Source organism: Mandrillus leucophaeus, unplaced genomic scaffold, assembly GCF_000951045.1.
Source record: "Mandrillus leucophaeus isolate KB7577 unplaced genomic scaffold, Mleu.le_1.0 Scaffold135, whole genome shotgun sequence".
Lineage (NCBI taxonomy): Eukaryota > Metazoa > Chordata > Mammalia > Primates > Cercopithecidae > Mandrillus > Mandrillus leucophaeus.
The window spans coordinates 1,488,662-1,494,676 of record NW_012101310.1 but is presented as its reverse complement, the minus strand read 5'-3'; the positions used below and the strand labels follow the sequence as shown (position 1 = coordinate 1,494,676).

Below are 6,015 nucleotides of genomic sequence, written 5' to 3'. Positions count from 1 at the left end.
CATACCTCGAAGACAAGGTTGTGTTGCGATGGCAGCCCTAGGCTGGGCTGCTCTGGTGCCGAATGAGCCTGACACAGTCCTGCTCTCGTCGAGCTCACGGTCCAGAGGGGGCAATGGAGCTGGAAGGAGGCCGTGACCAGTGGCCCAGGTTACCATGGAAACGTGCAGAGCAGCAGGGGAGGACACAGTGGAAGGGGCTGACTGGTCAGGGGGGAATCAGGGACCACATCCCTGACGAAAGGAGATTTACATTCAGACCCACTGCACACAAGGTGGGGGACGGGGTCGGGGTGGGGAAGTCTCAAACAGAAGGCAACTGACACAGAGCCGCTGAGGCACGAACTACCATCCCAAGTTCAAGGAGAAGGTCAGGGTGGCTGGAGGGTAGGAGGAGGAGCGAGAGCAAAGTGTGAGCTGAGCCTAAAAGGTAGGTGGAGACTGGACCATGCAAAGCCCTCCCTGCAGCCCGTGGTAAGCACTTCGGGGCTCACCATGGGGGCGGCGGTGCCACTGTGGAGTTGGAAGTAGGAGGGTTTTATGTTTGTAAGAGAAGTCCCCAGCAGGCTAAAATAAGGCAGAGGGGAGCGATTGGGGGCTCCTTAGGGGCAGGGAGCCTGATAAATAAGCTTTTGCAGCCACCCAGATGGCCTGGGCCAGGGGAAAGGCAATGGGATGGAGAGGACCAGACCCAATAAAGATACATTTAGGAGGTAGCATCCACCTGGCTGGCTGAGCGGTGGGGAGGAGGGAGGGCAGTAATGGCAGCCAGGTCTGTAGCTGGGGCAGTGGGTGAATAGCAATGCCATCTATGGAGATGAGAAATTCAGGGAGCCTTTGAGGTTTCAGGGAACAATGACGAGTTCAGCTTCAATATAGTAAGAGGTGAAGGCAGAGCCGCAGATGGTCCTTAAGCCCCTTGTTTTAAAGACAAGGAAAAGGAGTTCCAGTGACAGGAAGGAGCTTGCCCAGGGGCGGCCAGCTGAGGTTCTGAGGTCAGGTCAGGGCTACCCACCAGCTCCCCACTGCCTCCTCAAAGCTCCAGGGCCTGGGATACCCAGGAACTCCATCAGTGGGTTCTCCAGGATCCCTGGGTTTGTTGCTTTGAAGGTCCATTTATTCTCCAGCCTCAAGTTCCAAGATGAGGTCAGAAAAATGCATGGATGCCCTGGATTCTTGACTGACCTGCCTGCAACCTCTCGAGGCTGGGGAGTCTCCAGTTGCTAGTGTTGTGGTGATGCCTCCAGACCCCACTTTAGCCACAGAGATGACCCAATCACCACTGCCAGAGAGCACTCCTCTGTGTGGAGAGCAAACATGAGAATAAACACTTATGAGCCGTGCACCACGCTAGACTCTGCCGTCATCATTTCATTGATGGAGATGATGTTGTCTCCATAGTACAGATGACGATACTGAGGCCAGGAAGTGTGAGTAGGAGTTGGTACTTAAACTGCAGTCCTTTTGATTACACCAGGTTTCTCCGATAGTTTTGACCTGGACACAGCAGGATAGAGAACTCTAGGATAGCACAGTGTCAGAGCTGGAAAGGGGAGGGAGGCTACAAGGCACGAGCCCAGAGGTTCCGAGAGGAGAAGGATTATTATTAGAATCATCTGCCCAAGACACTTCTCCCATGTAGACATAGTGGGCTATGTATAGGAGCTTGTTCAGTGGGAGATAAAGGACCCTGTGGGTCCAGTCCAGAGTGTTCCAGGAATATAACCAAAGGGCTCAATGTCTTACTCCAATACTCTTTCCGCCACACTCCATGAATGAATCTGGTTGCTTGGAGGATGAGGCTGGGGCTTCTCACTTCTGAGGTCAGGCTATCATTGTCACTTGAGTCTAAAAGGACAGACACTACATAATCAGGTCCTTGCTGGTTTATGGTTCAATGAGAGACATAAAGGGGGCCCTGGAGCTTCCGGTGGCCAGTGGAGAACCAAAGAGTGAAAACCTAATTAGCAGCTCTGTTTTTTAGCTTAGGGCAGAAGGACCACTTGGGCTGGGATTCTGTACAGCTCTGTGACACTCTGTGGGAAATAAAGCATGAAGTTCAACTTGGCTGAAGGGAAGAGGAGGTGGAGATAGTGATGAGCTGTGTCATCAAGACTCTTCCAGATGCAAAAGGTAGATGACCTGGCACAAATTGTTGTGGCACAAATAGAAATTGATGGGCTCTCATAACTGAAATTCTAGGAGTAGGGCTAGCTTCCAGTCTGGCTTAATCCAGGGGCTCCAAAGATGTCTCAGGGTTCATTTCTCCCTCTCCTGGTTCTGCTTTCTGCTGTCACCACCATTCTCAGATTCTTCTCATGCTGGCAGGATGGTCACTGGCAGATCCAGGTTGCCTTCTTCATGGTTCCAATTTCAGCAGAAAAGAGAAAATGCTTTTTCTTAAGAGTCCCAGCCAAAGTGTTAAGATTGCTTCTCACTGTTTCTGGTTAGTTATATGCCCAGCCTGGCTCAACATCTGATGCCAGAAGGATGTGCTGCTCTGCCCGGCCAGCAGATTTTTATGCCCGTCCTTGAACTGAGGGTAGAGTCAGGACAACTCAACTTCCATGGACTGAGAGTAGGAGATGAGTGGTTTTTCCAAAAGGAAAATTGGGGTACTATAAAGATGGCAGATTCTAAAAATAGATGTCTACTATAGAGACCTTGGGGAAGTCATTTCCCATCTCTAGATCCCTGACTCCTCAAGTACATGTAAATTCAAGGGCAGAAATGGGTCTCATTAGGAACAATAATCCAAACTGCCCCAGTTTCTGTTGCCACCTGCCCACATAAGATCCCAACCCCTTGTGCAGTGCCTCTATGGCATTTTTAACATCTCCAGGAGGTGTCCCGCACAGATTCACCAATAGGTCCCTTAGTGCCAGGTGCCATTGCTGCCCCCAAGTACCACGTTCCTAATCATGGGTGAGGCCACAGTGCTCCTAATGTGCCCAAGCTGTGTGCTGATCTGCTGAGGAACCTTCTAGGTTAGCATCCATCAGAACAGCCCCATGGGAAGTAGCGTGTGTCATGGAAACAGCTTTTGTCATTGCCTCCTGGAAACAGCTCTTCTAGCTTTTGTCTGGAGCTTCTCTTCTCTCACCAGGCTCAGATTCTGACCATGGAGCCAGGTGGGATCAGCCAGCATGCTGTGTCCACCTCTATCCCCATTTCTGTCCCTTACTGGTCATATAAACTCATCAGACAAGCCCAGATATGTCTGTGTCTCAGGCTGTCAGGCTCCAGCTGGGATGACCACCCCTTAAAATAAACATAAAACTAGGCCAACCACACCTTCATTGCCTATCACTTAAGAGTTGTGAGAGTCAGTTGAGTCTGTGCTTGTGGAAGAATTTCTGAGCTCTAAATGCTACATGGGAGAAAGGCTCAGTTTATTTGGACTTCAGCAAGGTATTGTCACTTTCCAAAGAAGGGTTCACCTCCCTCCCCTCTGCCTCAGCCAATATTCTCAACCTTGGTCCCGTATTAAAGTCACGCAGGTGGCGCTGACGCCAAAGCACGGGCAGCGAAAGAAAAAAAAATAGAAACATTGGACTTCATCAAAATTTAAAACTTCTCTACATAAAGGAGCACTATCAAGAGAGCGAAAAGACAATCTGCAGAATGAGAGAAAATATTTGCAAATAATATATCTGATAAGGTATCAATATCCAGAATGCATAAAGAATTCCTACAACTCAACAACAAAAACCAAACAATCCAATTGAAAAATGGGCTAAGAATTGAATAGACATTTTTCTAAACAAGACTTACAAAGAACTAACCAGCAAGCACATAAAAAGATGCTCAACATCATTAGTCTTTCCGGAAACTCAAATCAAAACCACAATGAGATACAATTTCACAGCCATTAGGAATGGTTTTCATAAAAAAAAGGGAAAATAAATGTCGGCAAGGCCATGGAGCATTTGGAACCCTCATGCACTGCTGGTGGGAATATAAAAGGGCACAGCTGTTGGGGAAAATATAGAATCACCATATGATTCAGCAGTTCCACTTGTAGGTATACTCAAATTTTAAAAGCAGAAACTAGATGTTTAAACATCCCTACCAACAGCAGCATTATTCACAACAGCCAAAACATGGAAACAATCCAAGTGTCCATCAATGGATGAACAGATAAACAAAATGTAGTATGCATGGAATATTATTCAGCATTAAAAAAAAACCGAAATTCTGACACACACTACAAGGTGGATGATCCTTGAGGGCATTATGGTGAGTGAAATAAGCTGATCACAAAAGGATACATACTATACAGTTCCACTTACATCTGATGTATCTAGAATAAGCAAATTCACGGAGACAGAACGTAGAAGTTGCCAGGGGCTTGGGAAGGGAAGAATGGGAGGCTATTTTTTAATGGCTATAGAGTTTCAGTTCAGGAAGATGAAAGAGTCCTGGAGATGGATGGTGGTGACGGCTGCACAACAGTAAGAATGTACTTCATGCCACTGAACTGTATACTTAATAATGGCTGGCTGGGCGTGGTAGCTCATGCCTGTAATCCCAGCACTTTGGGAGGCCGAGGCGGGTGGATCACCTGAGGTCAGGAGTTCAAGACCAGACTGACCAATATGGTGAAACCCCGTCTCTACTAAAAATACAAAAATTAGCCGGGAATGGTGGCGTGCGCCTGTAGTGCCAGCTACTCGGGAGGCTGAAACAGAAGAATTGCCTGAACCTGGGAGGTGGAGGTTGCAATGAGCCCGAGATCATGCCACTGCACACCAGCCTGGCAACAGAGCAAGACTCCGTCTCAAAAAACAAAAAGAAAAAAAAATGGCGACAATGGCTACTTTTATGTTACATATATTTTGCCACAATTTTAAAAAGATCACTCAGGAACTTATAAAAATCCCAATGCCCAGGCCTATTAAGACCATTTCAATCAGAATCTCTGGGGTCAGACCCTGTCATTGGCCTTTTTAAAAAGCTTCCCAGGGGACTGGGCGCGGTGGCTTATGCTTGTAATCCCAGCACTTTGGGAGGCCGAGGCAGGTGATCACCTGAGGTCAGGAGTTCAAGACCAACCTGGCCAACATGGTGAAACCCCATCTCTACTAAAAATAAAATAAAAAAAAATTAGCCAGGCATGGTGGCTCATGCTTGTAGTCCCAGCTACTCTGGAGGCTGAGGCATGAGAATTGCTTGAACCCAGGAGGCAGGGGTTGCAGTGAGCGGAGATCAAGCCACTGCACTCCAGCCTCGGAAACAGAGTGAGACTCGGTCTCAAATAAATAAAAATAAATGAAAAGCTTCCCAAGGAATTGCAATGCCAGGATTGAGAACCACTAGACTAGGTCTTCAAAGCAGCACACACGCTGAGGGACCAAGGGAGTGGTCTATAAAAGGAGAGACACCCTCCTTCCACTCTGACCTCTGCTTCTGGTCCCGGCACCTCTGTCCACTCTTCTGGTCCCTAAGACCAAATTTAAGATATTGGAGCACTCAGGTCCCCGGCTAAACACCACAGCCCTTCTCCTCACTTCTGGCCAGGAATAGTGCATCACATTCTTCACAGGTGGGAGAGATCGTCAGCTCCAGTGAGAAACAAATGTAAAAGAATCAACAAAATGCAAATCAAATTAAATACACTTGTTTTAATCATTAGCAGAACAAGAGCAAGCAGTTACGTGTTGATCACCCCATTTGTAGACAAAGGGGTGGAGGGAGTATTTATAAATGCTTTGAGAAAAAGTTTCTCCTCTTAGTGATAAGGTCCTGGATCACTTACTCCCAGCAGCATCTGAGGCTCCCAAGAGCCATTTCTGTGCCGTCTCATTCCACGAATGTGTGTGGAGCACCTGCTCTGAACCAGCACTGTGCTGGGTACTTGCTGGGAATACAAGATGACCCCAGCTTTCTAGGAGCTAATTGGCTGATAAGCCAAGGCAGGGACATTTGCAGACAGGAGAAAAGTAGACATCGATTTTCATGAATGAGCTATGGATAATCTGGACACCAAAAAATAAACCTTTGCTTCATTACTTGCCT

General features: G+C 47.6%; 1 protein-coding gene across 1 annotated transcript in view; it reads right to left on the bottom strand.

Moving 5' to 3' along the window:
• The window catches only part of GLP2R (glucagon-like peptide 2 receptor), a 73,265-nt gene that overhangs the window by 2,794 nt on the left and 64,456 nt on the right, over positions 1 to 6,015 (bottom strand). The gene's annotated exons all lie outside the window — the stretch shown is intronic.